The sequence below is a fragment of the Zophobas morio genome, unplaced genomic scaffold (assembly GCF_036711695.1).
Source record: "Zophobas morio isolate AGI-343-1 ecotype UQ-CSIRO unplaced genomic scaffold, CSIRO_AGI_Zmor_V1 ptg000002l, whole genome shotgun sequence".
NCBI lineage: Eukaryota > Metazoa > Arthropoda > Insecta > Coleoptera > Tenebrionidae > Zophobas > Zophobas morio.
In genome coordinates, this window is record NW_026972107.1 from 23,102,439 (window position 1) to 23,125,680 (window position 23,242).

Genomic DNA, 23,242 nt, shown 5'->3' on the forward strand with positions numbered 1-23,242 from the left:
GTCAAATTTTGATTTTACAATCTACACCTCTGTTCAATGAAAAAGCAGACAGTCACATTTTAGGTTATATATGGCAACGTATGATAGCACGTAGCAATAATGAAAAACTATTTTCACAGGGATTAAAAATTTGAAAATTTACTCCATGGACTTATGGTTTTTTTCTGCATAGAGGTGTACATGATATGACTGACATACATATTGTAACATTTGACAACAAACGGTTCAGTAGTTTCGAAGATTATGTGTCTAATAAAAATTGAGACGGATGACAGACGGCAGTCATGAAACGTCGAGAAAATATGAAAATAGCCAGTGGCCCGATGAACCCTATTCCAGTGCTTCCTCAGCTTATGCTCGATAAGTAAAAAAGTCAAAGACTAAAGTTGTAGTTCTTTGAGGGCTACACTCTAAAATTATTTTTAGCTATATAGAGAATGATTCAGAGAACTACTGTATGCGAATTATATGGCGAAATATCAGTAAAAGTTGTAGTAAAATTATGATCGTTTCTCAAAAATAAAGAGAGTACAGAATTTTTAAATTTGCTACGTTGTCAAAACTGCTGATTCTTGCTGACACTTTAAAAACACATGGTTTGCTTGATTGTTGCACATAACTTATCTAAATTTGATCTTCCACAAAATTTTAAGACTCTCTGAAAACCATATTTTAGAATTGATCATGCCCTTATTAGCATTATTTACTTATTGTTTGGCACAAGATTCTCCATTAAAATTGTGCAGTAATGATCTAAATCACCCTGTGTATTTTTACGTATTCATAATAGAATTATTTTTACAAATGTGATTTTTATTTTTATTTTTTGTTAAGTATTTTCTATATACGAGGTAAGCGCCAAATATTCTCGGCCTGATATATTTGCGATTGCTCATCGGGAAAATTGTACAACTCATAGAAGACTAGAGGGTCCCCGCAGTATGTGTGTAAAATTTCAAGCCCTACTGCCGATTAGTTTTGATGCATTTGAGGAGTAATCTTTGAAAAATTATGGACTCATCATGCCTGTTTAAAATTGAAAATCGAACGGCAATAAAATTTTTAGCAAAAGATGGAATTGCTCTAAAGGGTATTAAGGGCAGGATGGTTTTTGTGTTTGCTGAAGCTTGTCCTTCACATTTTACTAAAAAAAATGATTACAGTTATTTCGCATAGGGTAAGAAACCCTTGAAGACGAATCAATCTTCCAAAAAAATCATGGCCACAATTTTTTGGGACTGTAAAGGCATGTTGTTGATTAATTTTAAAGGATGAAATACCACTGTCAACGCTATATATTATGGTTACTTATTGCATAAATTAGGAGAACGTATTTGGGAAAAAAGGCCGAGAAAATTAGCAAGAGGCGTTCGATTGCTTCATGACAATGCGCCCGTTCATACCGCATGTCTTTCTCAACCTGCTATAGGGGACTGCGACTTCGAGTAACTTGAGCACCCACCCTACAGTACTGGCTTACCTTCGAACGATTATTAACTGTTCTCTAAGTTAAAAAACGACTTGCAGGGAAAACGTTTGGGACGGATAAAGAAGTGCAAACGGCAGTACTACATCATTTTAGTGATAAAGATTCAAATAATTTTTTTAAACGGATAGAGCTGTTAGTTGAACGTAGTTTTGAATGTATTGAAGTTAACAGAGACTATGTTGAAATATAAATATTTAATTTTTTTCCATCAGGTCTCTTTCTTTGTTAGGCCGAGAATATTTGGCGCTTACCTCGTATAAGGTTGAGAGTTTCTGCGATTTTACACTTTTTTGAGAGAACAAAAAATTGGATAAGATGTGGCAACAAAATATAGGGTGTTGTATTTAAAAAAACTGAAATATCAATTTGTATTCATTTCAACGTTTTAGAATTTGGAATAACATTATTGCGACCTTTTGTGAAGCCTTTCATTATTAAAAAATTTAAAATAAATTTCAATAACGTGGCAACGTTGCATAAGAATTTCAAAAATAGAGTATGATTGTAAAGCCTAGGAAGATACTAATGAGAACATGTAAAAATATATACATATGGTGTTCTATTAAAAAAAAACTAAGGTGCGTGTTATGCCTCAAAAACAAAACACTCGGTGTGGAAATAACTGTCAAGTAACTGCAATGCCATCATCATTATTTTGAAAATAAATTTTATGACCTTTTAGAGACTTTTTTTTCGATTAAATGGTGTTAAGTTTTAAGGTATTTTATAGCAATTCCACAGCAATTTTTTGACCAGTTTAGATCAACAGCTGTTTCTTGTAATCCTTATATGGTGTCATTTTTGTCGAAATTTTTGCTTAACGTCTCCATAAGTTAAATTAACAGATTCTCAAAAATCTAGCAGAGTTCTTTTAAACAAGATTCTGAGCTTTCTCTCGAGTCTTTCGTCAAGTACATAAAAATCCAATCTTAGGTAAGTGCCGTTAGAAAAACACTTCGAAAAGTTCTCTTTTTTACGACAGATTCAAGTAACATTTCTATTTACGAAATGCACGTACGCGTCGGAAGAAATATTTCTCACAGTTCTAATTTATCTATTTGAGTGAATGCGGTAAGATTTATAATATAAATAGTTGTGTTTTTTTAACAATTATTTACAAATTCATTTTGATTCAACATAACCCGTAGAAATTTAGTTTATAACGGCGTAAACGAAACCACTGAAACCACTGATAAATTCTGCGACACACGGACTTCTCTATTTCTCTGTGGTCGAAATGGCATGAATGCATTAACCGCGACCCACAGGTAGTCAATTGCATATCCGTTTACAGATCCACACGATTCAAACAGACATTCTCACTTGTTGCTGCAAATATCAATTCCCTATCCTATCTCCATTTATTTGATTATGGAAATGGACTGAGCATATGGGACTGATACCGCTAAATGATACATTACATTTGTATCTCAGTGGCACGTCAAGTGCTACATTTTATCGCTTATTCATTGTTTATTTAATTATTACTGTACCATTTCCATATTTACTCATTGGTTGATCCGTAACTAATCCCTCTCACGTCACTATCTATCAATTTTTTTTCGTTTTCGTTTTAGTATTTACAAGTTGCGGTTTCGCGGTCGCACCAAAGACAAACATCTCCGCCGCTTGATGAATGAATAATTCCTTAGATATGGAGAATTATCCATTACATGGATTTGCGCATATTAAATCAATGTAGCAGACGACGTAACATACGAATGCGATAAGAAAACAGCTATTGTCAATACTTGATATTTCACATTAAAAGCCGTTTGATGCTAATGGAATACTGCACAGTCCAGGTGCCGATCGAGTGTTGTTTATCACTTATCAGTCCTTTGGCATTATTTCCGATTGATTGTTTGGCCAAAAAAATCGAAGCCATTAAAAGCTTTAGATTAATGCACAGAGGATAAATACGAGAGACAATTGGATGAGGTGTGAGGAAAATGAAATGTATCTACTTGAGTAGTGTTAATGGGATTGAAAGTCTTTGACGAAAGACCGAGAGCATGAGAACTAAACTGGTTGTGGGATTAAACGCTTTTTTAAAATTGTACAGATTAAGATTATAATCGGGAACTTGTACTCGTTTAGTGAATTTCGAATTTAAAGATTTTACGCAAGGTGCCAATTACTTCAGTGGTTGGTGGATTATTTTATCTGATTCGAGCTGAAAGTTATTAATTTGAAATGCCAAGAGATTATCAAAAAAATAAATGTTCGACTTCTGGTTAGTTAATATTTCGTTTTTTGTATAGAGAATTTACAAGAAAGTAATGACAAAAACATTGGAAATGTACAATCGCTACTCGATGTATAATTTTATGCTTTTAGACGTATCACAACCAATCAATTACAAAAATGCAGATTTCTTATTTACATCTTCTGTTTATTGTCTGACTGTTTTATCTGTTGTACGACTAATGTCTGTCTGTCGCCTGATTATTGTGTGTTTGTTAGTTGAAGATATTTTGGAAAGGTGTTGATGAAATACGTTTTAATTAATACGGAATTTTAAGTATAATGTAAAATTATCATGAATCACAATTTGGTTATCGCCTAAAAAATTTTATGGTACACACCATATTAAGAATCACAGAACACTGATTAAAATTTATTTGTTTCTGTGCACTGGTTGATGTCACCTCAGAACATTCTTCATTCAAAAAGTGAACATTGTAAAAATGGATTACTCCATTTTTCTAAATCATTAGGGATTATTTTCATTAGTGTTACATTGTACATATAAAAATTAATATTTTTCCACAACAACAAGCTAATGACATTTTAAAATAACTAAATCACTCTTTATGCAAAAATTTATCCTAATTTTACATATTTCAGAAAACAAATTTTTCACTACAATCATTGTTCTTAAAAATTGGGATAAGCTGGCAACAAATTATCTGTCCACTGTCCACATCGAGAGACAGACAGAAAAATCCTGTGCCAATTAGAAAATGATTTTTGTTGATCGCAGGATCTAATTTCCAATAAAAATGAAATATGTATCGACCTCTTTTAACGTTTGGAAAAATATCACACAGATTTGCTTCATCTGCACTATATAGTTATATATTATTTTGTATTGTAAGCGAACGAATTTATGCTGCTATTACTTTATCAAATGGAGATGTCTACATAGCCATTTCCTATAATAATTCCTGTAATTTTCTTGTCACACATGGATTAGGCAAATCTTAGTACAGCTCTTTTAGACATATTTAAACTAACACCAAGATGATCATAATGAAGAGAATTGCAATTGAACATTTGTGTTTCAAGAACGTGTTAAAGTAACTCTCATGTAAGATCTCTAAAATTAGCTGTTTTACACGGGAAAAGTGAAAACTAAATTCATACCACTTAAGGTTTAGAATTTTAAGTAAGTATTCTAATTTGAAAATATCTAAGTACAGAGGCAATACATTTATTAAATTTCACAATTAATAATATCTGTTTATTAGTGAAATCTGAAGGAGCAAACTCAAAAAACGTTACGAAATAATTGTCCATAAATGATTCTGGTATCAAGGATGGCACTGAAATGTTTTTTCTTTTATTTAGCCGCCTTTTTATCACAGTAAAACAGAGTTTTTTGATATTTCAAATCCGCTATTGATACCATACATATCATTTTATTTATAACTGCATTAATGTCCAAGTAGAACAAAATTATTCCAACTCAAAAGTCAAATTATCAAAAATATGTATATGACAAAAGTTCCATAGTAAATAATTGTCTGCATAATTATTTGATAAGAAAAGGAATTAATACCAGGTATTGACTTTAGGTGGAAAAAACTGGTAACTAATTTGATACAAACTAAATACGGGTGATTTTCTTTTATTTTGCGCTTGAATAAATAAATACTCAAAAGTCCAATGGTTTTGCGTAGACAATGATTATAGTAATTTACACAACTAGTTTGGGAAAGTCTACTTCCCGCATAAACGCTTGAGGGAATGCCGCAACTAGGCTTCACCAACGTGTTGTAGGTATACAACATTTTTTGCAAAGCATAAATTTTTAAAATTAAAAGATGAATTGTAAATTATTTATAAACAACTAAGTTGACAGCACTGGAAACATGTCCCAACATTGACACTTTCAGGCTACTTCAAGGAAAGCCAAAAGCATGCGTGTAGGAAATTTGACTTCCCCCACCTTAGTGAATAGGCGAAAATTTAATATAAATTAAAACGAAAAATAGATCGTAATTTTTAAAATTATACACACACACTGTAGAATATGGAAATAGATTTTTGTGTCTAGAGAAAACTCCTAAGACTAGTTCAGAATAATAATATGTAACAAGAAGAACAGCTAAAAATTTTCACAAAGGAAAGACGTTGACACAGTTAGCATGCAACTAGCATTGTGTAGCTAGGGTTGCTTATTTTGCATATAGCGCTGTAATACCGAGTAATTACAACAGTGCAGTTAATCACAAAAATGTGTCTAATAAAATATACACGCTCCTTTCATACACAGATATTAAATCAAATCTTGCTATTACATCTCGACTAATGATAGCAAAACGTGTACTGCGCTCCATTTTTAACCTAACAAAAACAACTGTCAATATTATAAATACATTAATTTCTCTGGTTTTCTCGCTGTCCCACTTACATCATCTTCCTCCCTAAGATGTAAGTAATTCACTTCTGTTCAACATCTGTCATTACTAAAAGCGGTTTATCTCCACAAATCTCGTTTGCAACACCACATAATACCAATCTCACTCTCAAGATTTCAACACGATTATTTTTAAAGTTCCTCATAAGTTATTACAGCGTGTGAACTGGATTGGAAAAAATCTCCAAAATGCAGGTATTTGGTGCTTATGCTTTTAAATGGCTACATGAGGCGTGCAAATTTGATAATGCTACACGGCAAATAATTTAGTTCCTTTAAAGGTATTCGTGGGTTCCGCTGACCAGGAGTAATGTTTTAATTAAATTATGTAAATGTAGCAGGTGCGGTACATTGCAGCATCCCTATATGGGTCCCGCTATTATATGTAAATGTGACACCCGCTAATGAGGTTAGTGTAAGAGATACAGATCCCGAGATCACCACATCGGCCACATACCCAATACCAGCCGAATAAACCATGCAATGCGCTATCAGCACCTGGTATCAACTCACGAGACTTATGGTACAACTTCATTAAAGCGGAGCTTTGGAGTTTCGATACCTGTTTTATTGTTAAGTCGTGTTCATGAACACTGAAAAAAGAAAATGTATTTGTATCATTTAGAATGTGTGTTGCATTTTTACTATTAGATTATAGCTAATTAGAACCATCATTAAACACAACACAAATTATGCTGAAAAACTCGCTGTTTAACTGAAGGGAGGGAATAAATAAAAGAGTTTACACAGTCCACCCTTTTGGAACAAATTTAAAATTTTATATTTTGTGCAACTTTTTGGCGATACATAAATAGGAACACAATTGTTATTTGCGTAACTGACGTTCGAAATGGTGGTTTTATGCATTTGTGCACAACCCGGCACTCTTTTTAACAAGTTATTAATTCTATTTTTTTTTGTAGACCGGTAAGAAATTATGTTGGAAGTGTACAAACCGTATTAATTTTTTACATCCCGAGTGATAACTAAGCGATAGATGTTAATTTGGTCCTTTAGGGAGTGTCTAATTGTACGTTCTATTGGCGTTTCATAGTTTATAGCATACGAAAGAGTCGGTTTCACCTTTAGTCTATTTGTCGTTTTTATATAAGCAAACGTCGTGATTCACAAAAGCACATTTTTTAAAACACAAGCCAATTTTGATCGATCGCTAAGAAGATTCCACTATTTTTGTTCAAAAACATTTGAAATATTTGAAGAATCTTCACAAATTTATTCTGATTTTCAGAGATTTCAAGTCATCAACTCATATGACGTTATAATTTTGAGAGCTTCACAATATTCACAATTTTATTAAAAAAAAAAAAAATGATGAATTAGAATGTTTTTCTCAAATTGTAATTGAATATTCTTTTGTCTGTGCTTGTCTGTACTTTTTATTTGGCACTTACTTTTGTATAGATGTCCTGTTTTTGTACAGTTTTTGAAGATATATAAAATTTTAACATATTCGTAGAAAGTATTTTGCACTGTTTATGAAAATTAAAGGTTTATAGAATGTTAAAGGGCTTTATTGTAATGAACTAATGATGTAGGTACATAATTTAAATTAGTAACTCAGGAATAGAATATTAATCTCACTAAAGCTCACTATAGTGGACAAATAAAACATGTTCAGTTCTAGCTATTGCCATAGCTGTTAAAAATGTTGTATTATAGTGAATGTTGATAAAGTAATTTTTGTAACTAGCTGGTTTTGTACGGTGACGTTGTCAACGATTTTTTTAAATGGAATGGAAACGGTTTGTGATTGATCTTTTAGTTAGTTAAATACTCTTAGAAAAAATTGGTCCTTACAAAAGCATTTTTTGGGAAACTAAAATTGTATTTTCATTGGAAACAGATGAAGCGATGGTACCAAAATATTGTTTTTATGTCTAAAACAAAAAGAGTATCTTCGATGCAACAAAATCAAAAGAAGTTTCTTGGAAGCCGAGACCTGAGAACTGGTATTAAACCTGTTAAATTTAACAAAAGGGAACACATTGTCCAAAAAAACCCTCGTCACTGATTAGAATCATGGTATATTTTGCCGGAGGTGACATAATCCAAATTTTAATGATGGTTGGGTACCGTTCTAGAGTAAGAAATCATGAGAAAACATTTGATTTATTAAATGAACAAAATCCTGATAGATCCCAGTCACCAAATTTACACTAAGTAGAATCATAGAAAAATTTTCGGAACTGTGCTAGACTTACTTAGACGATCGACGTTCTTTAAGTACCTCAACACACTAAATTAAATATTTTAGTGCAAGCCAAAAAAAAATTCGCATATATTATTAGACATTCTGCTTCAAACTTTTGAGTTTTTATAGTTGGTGTTTATACCGGCTACACATTTGTAGCAATTTGTTTTAAAAAGAAAAATACCATCTCTACAAAATGCACTTGATCCATAAGTTAAATGAAGATTATCTCAAGAATTTTTCGAGGAGTTGATGTCGAATTTTCTAAATAGTATTCTCTTTTCCGTTGAAGCTACTAAACGGACCAGTGAATTGCCATAAATGTCGATACTGATCGCCAAATAACCTTAATTGGACATAAGTATTTCATACTTAGCATCGTACCAAAATAATGCGTGGGCAGGAATGCTAGAGAATCTTAGGGTCTAGGTCTAGACTTCGCGCTATTTAGATTTTTTGCGTTTTCAGTGTGTTTCCATTCGTGCAGCTATGTTTCCAAACCACGAAAATGATATGCCCAACCAAAGAATTTTGTTCCAACAAGTTCCACAATTTAGGGTGGAAGAGAGAAAGTATCTTGACAAAATTTTCGAGGGAAGATCGATAGAGTGGCAGAACTGTTCGCCAGGTTTAACGTCCCTTGATTTTTTGGGGAAGTATTTAAAATCTAAAGTCTATACTAACAAACGAACCAATATGGACGATCTCAAGAACCGAATTCGAATAAAAATGGGTAACATCACTCCGGATGTCATTGAAGGGACAATACAAAGTATTTGCACACATGTTGGAGGACAGTTTGAGTATTTAGTATTAAAAAAAAAAATGCTTATGTAAGGTACCAATTGCTGGAGTCGGCATTCAAAAAAAATCTTTATTGATGTCGGCTGGTTACCAAAAATAGAATTGACCTATGTGACAATTTTGCACGAATTTAATTAATTAACTTCAAGTAAACTTAGATTCAAAATTTTTATTTAATAATAATAATTGTTGCAATAATGATGCAGTGTATTATTGGAACGTCATTTTTATATTAGATATCTAAAAATGTATTGCCCTGCAAATTTACTAATTATGAGAGCAAGTATCGCATCAAGAAATGTAATGAAGCCGGGAAATGATATGAACAAAAATGATGATATAATTAATATCAGGGAAAACAAGAGGAAACAAATTTAAATTGGGATTACAGCAGTGTGGGAAAAGTCACTCCAAATAAAACCCACCCAAAACAAAAATTTATTAAGCTAAGCTACCACCTTAGGCAACCATTTGTATCACAAATAGATATATGGTGGAACAGTCTACTTTGGAGAAGTTTTCTGATGATGGAAATGAAGTGCCCAAAAGATGAGTCAATTTAAGTAGGTGCATAGAAAACTGCGCTTTTTATATAATATTCATTGTTAGTTTAGTATCCCAACGTTATTAAATAAATTATAGAATGTGCTTATTTTCAGAACTCTGTTAATTTAATTCTCGTTAATGGACAAACACCATCAGCCTGGAAAAGATCTAATATTTGTCCAGTCCTTGAAAAAGCTTCAGCTTCAAATATTGAAAACTATCGTCGAATCTTTGTAATTTCGCAAAAGCATTGGAATTTGTATTATATAACACAAAATAGCACCAGAACAACACGACTTCATGGAGAATCGATCAACTTTAACAATTTTTTAAGCATTACGCAAAACCTCTCAGAGCAAATAGATGTTATACATATACACGGATTTTCAAAAAGCGTTTGATAAAATTAATGACAGGATATTTCTCAAAAAAATTCGTCTTTATAGTTTCTCTGAATCACTATTGTCATTGTTTCGATCATACTTGATAGACCATCAGCACTACTTAAGATATGTAACTGTCTATATAATCATATTAACGGGGATCAAATTTCGATCCACTGCTGTTGTTGATATTTGTCATTGATTTATGTCATGTGAATCGCGGACAACCTGACGTTGTATCTCTCATCAATAGATGATTATCTAACTCTACCAAAGAATGTTAACACTTTATGTTTTTGGTGTCAAACAAACGAATTGGTTCTAAACAAATCTATGTGTTCCATCATGACACTGTCGAGGCTGAAAAACCTCATTACCTACAAGATTCAGTGAACGGGCTGCTTTAAAGACTTAGAACTTACTTTTGATAAAAACTTACATTTGTGCCACATATAAACGTAGTTAGAAGGTCGTTGGAAACTTTGTGTTTTGTTCATCCGTCTTGCATAGAATTTATCGAGATTCAACAGTTAATAACATTATTTTTTGCGCCATAATCTGATCAGGTGTTTATAATAATATACGTTTCACCTACTTAGAATGTATCCAAAGACGTTTTCTAAAATTTCTTTGTTTTAAATTAGATGGCACATTTCCTGAACGAGCTTTTTGTGAAGGCATATTTATTATTACAGATTAAATTTTAATTTTTGCGAACACGTAGGCTGCTGCAGAGCATTGTCTTTTTGTTAAATCTTTTGTACAACAAAATAGACTGTATCTACATGAATTTATCAATAATAAAATTTCATATTCTGTTCCAAGGTTTAGCACTCGATACAAAACTTGCATTCATTGTGATACATGCAAGACTAATACTTTAGTAAAATCTCCCGTTGTAATTGTATGTGACGCATTTAATAGAATATCACAGTTGTGCGATATAAATCTTGGTAAATTGAATTATATTAAACAAAACGTTATCTTGGTTTTTCGGATATATTTCTGTTATAGAGTTGTGTTAAAATTGTAGGATTTTCTCTTTTACTTCCTAAGCGTAAGTTAAGGAAGTATAGTAATCGAGTGCATAGGACAAATGGCCACTTTTATATTTTCTCAACGTTTCATGACCCCTAGAATACGAAAAAGGAGATTCTCGTTTCCGTCCATCTGTCTGTTTGGTGTCTGTATCCATTTTTATTACACATGTAATCTCCGAAAGTGCTGGGCCGATTCTTGTAAATTGTTATATGTATATTAGAAACATCATGTAGATTGTTAAATGCTAACCAAAATCGTTGCTAATTATCCCCACCAACAATTTGATGTCGTCATTTCAAAGAATTCTATGTCTGTTTGATTTAACTGTTATATAACAATACAGTCCTATAAGTGTGGTGTATGAGTCCGATTTGAGTCTTTTCCTAATTGTCCAAATTTTTGCAAAAACATAATAAATAGTCTAGTGGTTACGAGTCACGAATGCAGAACCTTATGGGAGCACCAAATCTTCTTTTTTTGTATTTTTAACTTTCTCGGGGGTCCCAACTGTCTTTTTTTTTAATATAAAACCTCCTCGGGGGCACCAAAGATCTTTTTTTATAATGTGAAACCTTCTCGGGTATCCTAACTCTCTTTTTTAAAAATGTAAAATATTCTCGGGGGCGTCAAATGTCTTTTTTAAGAATATTAAATCTTCTCGGGGCTCCAACTGTCCTTTTTTCAAGAAGGTGAAACCTTGTCTTTTCTCTTACACTGTCACCAGTACTTATATTGTTTTTACTCCATAGAAGTTATCACAAAAAAGTAAATTCCAAAAAATCAAATTTTGTCATTTTTCAGAGACACAGTATTCGTTGGATTGCATATAAGAAGCGAGGGAAGTTCTGTCGAAATAACTTTTGATCAATTCTCTTTAGTTTATATTCTTTTGTATGGGCATATAATACATATATTGGTTATTTTATATAAGGTATATTTTCTACATAGAGTTGGGTAAGGGCACCTGTAGGAAATAAAGTTTATCATTATTATATTATGGAGTCTGGAAGATTCGTCTGAGAATAGCATATTCGTCCCACACTATTATATATCGGCAACTTGGATAAAACTTCTTTTTTTTAACGGCACATGATTTGATACACAAAATGTTAAATCATAATTGATCAGCAGAGTTAGGCACAGCCGAAATAATTTGCAATCAACCAGACAAATATTGAAAACGACGGCGCTATGTCAGGCGATAAATTTGGCTGGCCGACTGTGCAGTCATTTTTAATTTTTAAAGCATTTTAACATCTAGGAGAACTCGTATAACTGAGGAAAACCGTGAAAAAGTAGTAATGGTTATAAGAATTCCAGAAGTAGGCCACGACTGCAAAAGCACTGGCGATCGGACAGCAATGAGCATCACTTCCGCAATGCCGAAGCCTGATGATCAGGGTTAATGTGTATTTGTCCTCAATCTGGAGGTGACAGTGGATGGGTGGAAAATGGTTTGCTAAATGTAAAGCTGACCATCATGAAGACATAGCGGCACTATTCGAATGATGTGTAAATCAGATTCTTCCCAAATTTATTCCGGAAAATAGTGATAGTCATGTGCTTCGTCACATTTAAAAATATCCAAATTCAGCAGCGAAAAAGTCGACTATTATAATTTTTTTAAATTCGAACAATGTTAATATTTGTCGGGAAGGAAAAAGATTGTGTTTTTTAAAAAAACGTAGATAATTACATAGTCGAAAAAAATGGCCCAATCATATACTTTCAAATACAGAAATTACCCGTCTACTTTTGTATTTTAAATCTAATTCAGTTTATTTGGAGTGACTTCCAAGACAAGGATCAAAAAATACAACAGCCACAAAAGTTTCAAAAATGCACTGAACATGTTAGAATAATCTAAATGATTTCTAGAAGCACCCCCACAAACATTTATAATTACATTGTAATTACGATTAATGCATCTTTATCCAATGATTAGATTATTTTTGTTTTATTATTTTTTATTATTGTATATCAATCTTGAGTATAGATATCTTTTATACCGTATTTTTTGTAAGTTTATCTTTTATATTTTGCTACCTTAACTACCATGAAAATAAGTTTGTGCCATTTCTTTTCTGTGGACCCCAATACCCTCGGTAACTTCTGTAGTTTCACCAAATGCTAGGAGGTTCAAACACCCATAACCACATAATAAAATTTTAGTGCTTTATACTATACTCACGTTAATAAACTTAATAAAAAATTCTGATAATAATCTGAACAAATTAAGTTTAAAAATATAAATTTTTAAGTTAATTTGTTACCATATTTGTTTTAAACACAATTTTTTTGTCAGTGCTTTGCATTAGTGCTTATTTATAATCAAATACAGCATTAGAACGAAGCGTAAAATATAAAGTTAAATTCAATGAACAAATCAGGTCAGTCTACATATAATGCTACTACAAATAGTTGTAAAACTAAAGCTAAATAATAATGAGCAAATCTATCATTCTAATTTTAAATTTTCCCAGTGACGTACCCTACGATAGGTAGTTCCATTTGCAAAAACCTGTTTATCAATTTACACCGTATCACCATGACCACAGAAGCCAAACTAATATCGCTAGCATGTCCGGATGCATGTTTCAGTAGAAATTTATTTAATAATTTTTGGGATAACGTCATTAGCATTTTAGTGGCGATAAATATTTTAATTTAATGTATGCAATTTTTACACTGTCATCAGTTACTAATAACAATCGATAAAATAAATTGGTTCATACATTAATTTTTGATATATTACTACGCAAAAAATTCAAAAAATGGAAGCACAGGCAGTGCCGCGTAGGATGTGGTCAACACAATTAAAGTAATTGATTCGATAATTCGGAAATTATGTGCACACAGAAATGGAAAACTTACATTATTATTGTAGTATTGTAATTTGTAGTCATCAACGAAAATTTTCATTTTCTTGCTAACACCAACTTGAAGACTTTTTGTCGATTATACTTTATAATTATATTAATACTAATCGAAATTTTCACATTCTGCGTTAATTACCCGTTAATTACTTACTAAAGTTACTGATATTTTCTGTTTGATTGTATTACTTGTAGTAGTAATCAGTATAAACTAACAAAAAAGAAAAATAAATAAATATGTTTGCATACTACCACAGCGAATAAAATAAATATTCCTTTTGAAAATGTTTCTTTGGAGCAGTTGAGTAAAAAACACGAATGCGATATCCTGGATATGTGTCAAGACGTGTCTACAAGCGAGCAAAGAGCTTTACGTGGTACTTAAAGTTTATGGTGGCGATAGTGCTCAGTGCAGTTCTCTGTCCGGGTCAACTCTCCGGTCACCGAAATGATTGCACCAACACAAAAATCCATAACTATCACAATAGGCTCGCCTTGATCGTGATCAAATCTAAAGTCATGTTTTATTCTGGCTAATCAATCGAGCAAGTATAATAGCGCAATTTCTGCAATTTATATGTAATTTTTAGTATTTTAGCTGCAGACGTTTTGAAAAGAAGCTATTACTTACATCAGGCGATTCGGAGAAAATTATTAAATTACTGTACTGGACTTTATTAGGTATTTCGCATCGGCATAAACACATTTTAGTGGCTCAATTTTATGTTTATTAATATACTGCGACTCCACAACTTAAACGCATTTTAATGGGAACACTAAAACTAATGGACGGTCCTGCATACCTGCAGAAACAGAAATGTCGACGCTTTATGTGCGTTTTCCATATAAATTTAACTCTTCTTAATAGCTTAGGCGATAAGTCGTTCTCTGAGTCAAGGTTTGCACAAGTTGTTGGAATACCACCTGCTGAAGTTAAAGTGCACAAAGTGATTAAAAGAAAACTGCAATTAATTAAAAATTAGCAGTTAACATTTTGTTGTTTTCTTTTATTATATATCGGGTAGTTGTTCTACAAGTATGTGATCCAATTTGGACTCATTAATTAGATAGTGTAGGCATGAGCAGAATAATTTATTACTGAAGAGTAGTTGCGCATTTCGATGTAATAGGTTAGACGTATCATACATTGTTCAATAAGTTCTTTGTACATTTTTAACGTTCAGAAAAAAATGTTATTGATATTAAGCGATTTTTTTTTTTTCAATAAACAATTAAGAGAATTATATTTTTGTTGTGAAAATTGTTATCAGCGGTTTGATCCATCACCACTAAGTATTTATAATATTTGTTAACCAAAAATGTTAGTAAATATGATGCATATATCTAATCTTATTGATAAAACATTTTTATTTGCATTATTTTTATTTGTGAAAAAAAATGTTATTTACAATTCAAAAAGCGGAGTGCAAAAATAAGAATCTACAATAATAATGACAAAAATAAAAATTTAATAAACTAACCCTTATTTTCAAGCATTATTTTGTATTATTTTAACAAAATATGTCAGATCAGCTTCTTACTTTCGCACTCTCATTTTTTTCACTTTTTATCAACCTCTAGGAGTAAAAGTAATAAGAGTAGTACTACACTAGAGATAGGGCGTAAAAATTCTGTAAAGACATTTTTTTTAAGTTCATCAACGTCGTAATTTCTCCCTAGTAATATAAGCAACTACATAACTATGATTGTTTACTTTAGTTAGGTTAAGTTATTTGTTTTATGACATCTGCAAATCTGCTACCGTCCAGACTTTTCATTACCCTCGGCCTTGATACCATTTTCTTTGCAAGGCATGTTTAAATTTTGAATTTTCTTGACCTTCGCGTAAAATTATAGGTATGGCAATTTTATGTTACCAACACAAAGCGCAACAGGTGGTGGACTTAAAAAAAACCTACTTTATATTCAAATAAGATTTACTCAACAAAATTTTAGATCATTAATTTTTTTAGAGAAACAAACTAATAAAATTTTATTAACATTTTGTAATTACTAAATCAACGTTAGTTAGTGTTTTACTGAAAATTTTAGAGAAGTCCATGATATAGTATCTTAGATAAATCGTCAAGTTTGATATTGCTGGGTTTATTCCTTAAAATAACTCTTTTATGTTAAAATAAACTAGAGGTGAATTATTGAATCATAGACAGAAAGCATGCTGGGCTGCACGTGTCAAGAGAAATTTTATTAGTAAAATTTTGAGATTTTGGATTTTTGTGGGAACAAATATAGGGTGTTCCAACAATTTTCTGAAGATTAATTACGCGTTCATTGCCAACTATTGCAACAAATTTTTCATGCACTCTTTTTCGACTTTCTAAAATGGAACAGCTTATATATTTTTACGTTTGGCTTTTTAATAAAAAAAAAACATGATATCAGATACACATTTTTTTAAGCAAAAATTTTCAAAATTTTAATGAAAAACATAGGTATTGTTTAAAAAGTTTAAGCATTACGTAGTGTGTTTCAACAGTTTTCTCCATTTTTACTTGAACGTCTGTATTTTAAAACATTTTCGAACAATATTTTGAAAAAAAAAAACTGTTCCGACAAACCTCAACAAATGTTATACCGAAAAAAATTGGCCGAAGGTTATTTCGACAGAAGTTCTTTCGCCCCTAAAGTACAATAAAACATTTTTCGAAAATTTACAAAATTTGATTTTGTGATTTTTTTATGAGAACCCCTATAAATTAAAATAAAGATGTGTATATAATGTTAAAATAAATATAAAGAAGGGTCGCTACGTGTATATTTCAACTGAATTTTTCCTTTACAAAATTTTTTAATGACGTTCACAACTTTTTTGCAAGGACACGCATAGAAATTTGAATAGGCGTAGTATGATACTAATAGTAACAGTATTGTATTTTTAAATTTTCGGGAAAAAGGAGTGAGCCGTTCCTGATTTAATCAATAAAATAAATTACTCATTAATTTTTTTTAATCACCCTGCATAACCAATTCTAAAAAATATGAATGGGTTGATAAATCACAAGTATAGACTCACCATATTTTGCACATTTTAGATAGGATTTATTTCGCAAAATTTTTAAGATGACGTCATCAGTTTTTAGGGGTTCGTAAACAAATAAATTTTGATTAAGGGTGTAGCAAGTTTCCAATAACCTCAAAATGTTTAGAAGGTTTCAAAACACTTGGTTTTCCAAAGTCAAAGTTAAATTGTAAAATGTTGTTATACAATTCTGATTTTTTTTTTATAAAAATCTGGATACCTAGAATGAAAACTCAACACGGATTCATAAAATGCAAATCGAGAAGCATGTTATTTTATAAAATTTAAACATGTATTATTGTAAAAGTTGTAGTTAACGTCATATCACTGTTGGTGGGAATAATCAGACAAATTTTTGTTAGCGTATTCCGTATGTACAAATACAAACAGAATTTGACAATTGGTCCGGGAATTTAGAAGATTATCTATCTAATAAAGATCGACACAGATAAGGACAGATGGCAGATGGACGCGAGATACCTTAGTTTTCGTATTCTAAGTTGTCATGAAACGTCGAAAAATCATAAAACTAACGAGTCGCCCGATGGACTCTATTGCAGTAATACTTTCTCTTAGCTTACGCTCGAGAAGTAAAAAGAGATAAACTTGAAAAATATGAAAAAACTGACAAATTACAAATCTGATCACTCTGTATAAGTAAGTTACAAAAAGCAACTAAAACTCTCTAACAATGGCCATTCTTTGCATCAAAATGTAATTATGTTGAAAATTAGTGATGAAGTTATGACTTCATCACTAATTTTTGACATAATTTTTCTCCTTTTTACTTCCGGACTGGAAACTAATAAAGTATTATAATTGAGTCCATTGGGCGACTGGTTACTTTTATGGTTACATACTTTTATGTTTCTTAACGTCTCCCCTAGACCATGAAAAAATAGATCTCCCGTTTTCGTCTATCTGGTGTTATTTACGCCACTGGGGCGAAGGAAGTTCTGTCGAATTAAACTTCGATCAATATTTTTTGAACCAATATATTAGAAAATAGGTTTACATGTAAGCCTTAAATGAAGTGTATCAAATCTAGTAGTTCCCTTCTTTTCCTCGAAGTGGCCATGTTAAAATTATATTGATATCAAAAATGAGGTCGACCTGGTGGATACCATGTTCAGAGCTAAATAACAGGTACTTTAGCATACTAAAATATTGGTATTAAAAACTTTCCCATAGAAAAACAGAAAACCGAAAAACAATTACATTTTTATAAAATTTATACTAGCGAGTTGCTGTTGACAGCAAATAGGTAATGAAATTGGAGGGAAATGGACACGTGATCAGGTAAAAATAAAGTAGCACCATCTCACGGGTGCTAAACTTAAGTGCAAAAACAGGATGAGATGAATCAGATATGAACTCAGGTGTTGTACGTTTTAGGGGCTCCCTAGAAGAGGTGACAGGATGGGAGTATTGAAATAATTTGTTCGTTAACACAATTTAATCTGAGGTCTTTGACGGCCTTATTAATTTCAAGTATTTCAAAAAAGGTAAGAGTAGTGCTTTTATTTAAAATCTGTAAGTCTTCGAGATTGTCAGCCGTATGAAAGGAATAATTGTTTTCTAAAATATGTTTGGAAAAACCAAAGTTTGTATTTGTTATGCCTGTGTTTCAATCTCCCGCCGGTAGAGCATTGGGACACCCTGTATACAACATAATACTAATAACAGCAATAACACATATTTTTGCGTTCCTAGAATTTTTGAAAAATGAAAGGAATTTGACGATTAGCTTAACTTTTTGGTTTTTAAATGTTTTGTCTATACTGGTGTCTTTTTTCTTAAAAGAGAACATCGGTGCGAACATATTTAAGAATTCGTTTTTTATCTTTTGTTTAAGTTTTCAATACTGGTAAACACACTGACCCATTGAAGGCCTGAGCCCACCCAGCTGCATGTTTACTGTGCCCTTAAATCCGATTCTGACCATGTCACCTGATAATATCTCCTTATGGTGTGCATCAATATAAAGTTTAGGCGATATTGTAAAAAGTTGTTGATTTTTTTTAAAAAGAGACAAGGCGAAAATGTTTTATTTTCACGTGTTGGTTAACATTAAGATCTGACGGAATTTAAGGGGGGTGATGTAAGGAACTACAGTGAGGGCGGCGATAATTCGAAAACTAGTTACTCTAAGCCTTGCACGAGTTTACTTAACATAACATTGCCTGGCACAGCTTTGAATTAATTGAATTATTGGACCGAAAAGAAATTAATCTTGTAATGTGTAGGGGGATTCTGTAATAACTCGGTACAGCCGACCTGTTCGCCAGCTCTCATACACGACTCACCACCGTACGCAAACTATGCAGGATAATTAAGACACAAAACGGTAATTAAGTTAACGATCAGCACCTAAAACATAACTTAGTGCGGTGGTTTGCGTTTGAAGTTAATGAGGTGGTCGATTTAATTAATCGGATGTGTGTTTGATAATCGTGATTCGCAGATTGGTCGACTGTTGCAAAGTGTGGCATTGGAATCACATCGCCGCGAGCTGTTTGGATTACAAAATCTCAAACCGGGACCGATTCGGTGTTGTTGCTCTTAGTTCTCTGCCCCCAGGCGCTTACTTAGGCTGCCTCTGAGCTTTACGCCGCCCGACTGCGAACACAAACACACTAAACACATCATTCACTGGTTTGTGCCATTCGGGTGTTAGGGGCTTTAGAACTTGCTACTTGACTTTTTTCATGTAATTCTTTCTCCAAAATTAGGCAGGTCTGCATTTGAAAAAATTTTGACCACTTGGTAATTTTAAGTAAACTATAGAGGATAAATTTTAGCACGGTCAAAGGATCAAAATTTACTGCTTTTGTATATTTTCTAAATTAAGGTGTTTATTAAACATTTCCAAGAATACGTAAGTACATGATACTTTAGCAGAGGTGTCACTGGATTACAGTGATTAAGTCAGCATTCGAGCCTCATTAAACAAAAATTAGTTAATTAATGTTCATTAATATTGAAATTTTGTAAACGCCATTGCTTTTGGCTTTAAGGGGGAAGCATAGTTTAGCATATTGCAAATAAGACGCATACCTATATGGCATCGTTGCCTTGTTTTAACGGATTTTGATACATCAATAAATTACACCTGTATATGGATTCAAGGTAGCTTGTAACATCATTCAATATAAAATAATATGTTATTCACATCAGTTTTATTTATGAAAATTCCACAAGAAAAACAAAAAAGTTCCCTGGGTGACGATATAGCAAAAACACCTAAAATCTAAAGATAAATGATACACTCTTTTTGAAAAATTTAATAATTCCAGAAAAGTCTTCAATGATTCTTGAGATTCGAAGAATTTGCACTACCACTCACCTCAACTGCATTGCCAGATCCAGTTGACACAAATAAAATACAAATAAAAAAAGAGAATCAACATCAACAAAAGATTTCGAAGAAGTTCTGCAAAAGTCGTTGAATATCACTTGCAAAGTGCATCATTGTGGAAAATGGAGTGTTTAGTTCAATAAGCAACAACAAAAAAATTTGAAGAGAAAATCAGCACAAAATTGTCATCAGTCTAGCTGGGTTAACTTTCATTGTCTTGTTTTTAAACAATGTTGAAAAAATTATATTGGTTAATGTATTTTGAAGAAGAGAATAATAATTTAAAAATATATCACAGCTTGTAGAATACGAAAGCAGGAATCTCCCACTTCCTTTTGTCTTTTCACTCCCACCAAAAATTTTATGTCGTCATCTCAAAACTTTGCTAAGTAAATATTCCTTGAAATTTATATTGTGGCATACTACGTTAGAAGATTGGTTACGTCATCCCAAAAGCTGTATGTTTTGGTAATACTTATATTTTAATTTTATTTTAATTACATACGAAACATGACTCCAAACACCTTCTGAATTAAATAAAAAATTGGTCTAAGGTTATTTAGACAGTTTCACACGTACAAGCATCCAGAATTGTTTGGGCTTTAGGGGCAAGGGAAGTTCTGTCTAAATAATATTAAACGAATTTTTCAATTACAACTTAATGCAGATGTATCCTTAGTTTTGATATCTGAAATATACGTATATATACCGGGTGAGTTAACTAAAAGGGACACCTCGAATAACTTTTTTATTTATGAACCTATGTTAAATAGAATTTAGTTTATAAATAAAGACGGATCAGTTCTATGTATGCATCATTTTATTGCCATGATATAATTGATAGAAAGCAAAATAATAAAAAAAAAATCGTCGCAAAAAAGACTATGCAACATTCAATATTTATTGCTTCTGATATATTTTACCTGCTTTTGTAAAGTAATATTTTCTTAAAGGACAGGTATTCTGCGCTTTGTTTTCTAAACACGTTTTTACGGAAGTAATAAAGCAACAATAAATATTTGAGACTCATGAAATCATTTCATTTATTATGCTTAACTGAACAATACAATCCAACATTTTACTAAATTTTACGTCAAGTTGCACTTGAAAACAACACTAGACATTTTTTTAAAGGAAAATTGCAATAATTTACGAATAATAAATAGTGAAGAAAAGAAATCTAAATTTTTATATTTTTCTGAAATATAAAATGAAACTGCTAAATCTAAAAAATAAAAAAAAATATCAATACTTAAAATATTATTAAAGTTGAATCAACACCATTCTTAATTGCAATAATACACTTGGTAAAATACGAGTTGCAAATAAAATTGAAAATAAAAAGCTGGGTTAGCTTTTATTGTCTTGTTAATGGACGTGAGGTTATTATTAATAATACTTATAAACATCTGAAACGAGGAGCGTTTGATGGATAGACGGTCAATTGTTATTTTTGCAACTGTGTATAAATTTTCATATTAAAAATATTCCTAATAACCATACTAGCAGAGTTATTGTTTCCCTCGCTCTTTGATGTGGTAGGAATATTCAAAATTTATTGACTATTGACGTTATTTACACTCTGTGTTTGCTATTAAAAATTATATATGTAATTTTTCGTACAATTGGGCCGACAAAGGCGATTGAAGCAATAATCCGAAGTTATTATTAGTCTTCGCAATTTTCAAAATCTGGAACATTTTTTATTATATCAATCCACATCTTTCTTTGTAGTAAATTTAACGTAATTAAGCCTGAAATCACAACTCGGCGATGAGCTATAAAATTTTGTTTATGTAATCAAAAAATAGAGAGATGTTAAAATGATTGCCGAGATCAAAGAGTTTTTTCCTAGCACTTTGGATACGACAATAATTGTTTGAAAATGTTATGAGACTTATTCAGCTGTAAATTCGGATTTCCTTTAGTTCGTGTGAACCGAAATGGTTTAAAAACATAATTGGAGTATAATGCTTGGGTGGCCAGACAATGACAGCTACGGTAATGGCATGACATTCTATGCAATCGGTCCTAGTTTTGAATATCTGATTTATTGGGTTATTTCGTAAAAAAAGCAATTTATAATGTTATTGTCAAAAATTAATTCAGTGTCTTAAACAGGTTCTTTTTTCTGGTACCATTAATGGTCCCAAGCAATTTAGTACACTATAATAACACGGTACGATTGATTGGCCAGGTTTCAAAAATAATAATCGCTTAAAATTGATCGAGAATTTCTTTGAGGCATTGTATTTGAAATTAGTTTCAAATTAGTTGAAATTTATTTAACTTTTAAATCCACCTGTTCCAGTAATGGCCGATCGTTTTTGTTGCAGCAGCCACTTGTACAATTTAAACTTGCAATTTCTTCATTTAAATTCTTCTTGTGAGAGAATCATAAAACGATAATGGCACTCTATAAATTGTCTCGCCATATCAAATATGGCCGCCTTCTTCCGTACAGAACCGGACTCATGCCAAGATCCGAATCCCATTTAATTAGTCTATTCCGCCACAGTTCCATCCATAAATCGCAATCGCCTCTCAACTTCGTTCTATGAGGATTATAAATCGGTCCATTTTGCCCAGAGATTGTGGTGTTGTTTACGTATAAAATATATCATGAAAAATTGTTACGTAGGCGGACAATACAAAGTAGTCTACTGAAACAGTTGCTGGTGGCTACTTGAAATTATCCTGCTACCGATATTTGCTTCATTATCGCGGACAAATCTTACCACCAATCCACATCTTCATCCTTTTCGATCCAGCATTAATTGCGTACTTGCGGATTTTAAATTTGGCCGAGCCTAAGGCGCGAACATAAATCCAATAAACCATCCACAAC

The 23,242-nt window shown here is 32.0% G+C and overlaps 1 protein-coding gene across 4 annotated transcripts in view; it reads right to left on the bottom strand.

Moving 5' to 3' along the window:
- LOC135130785 (dachshund homolog 2) overlaps positions 1-23,242 on the bottom strand; it is a 303,273-nt gene that overhangs the window by 119,334 nt on the left and 160,697 nt on the right. The gene's annotated exons all lie outside the window — the stretch shown is intronic.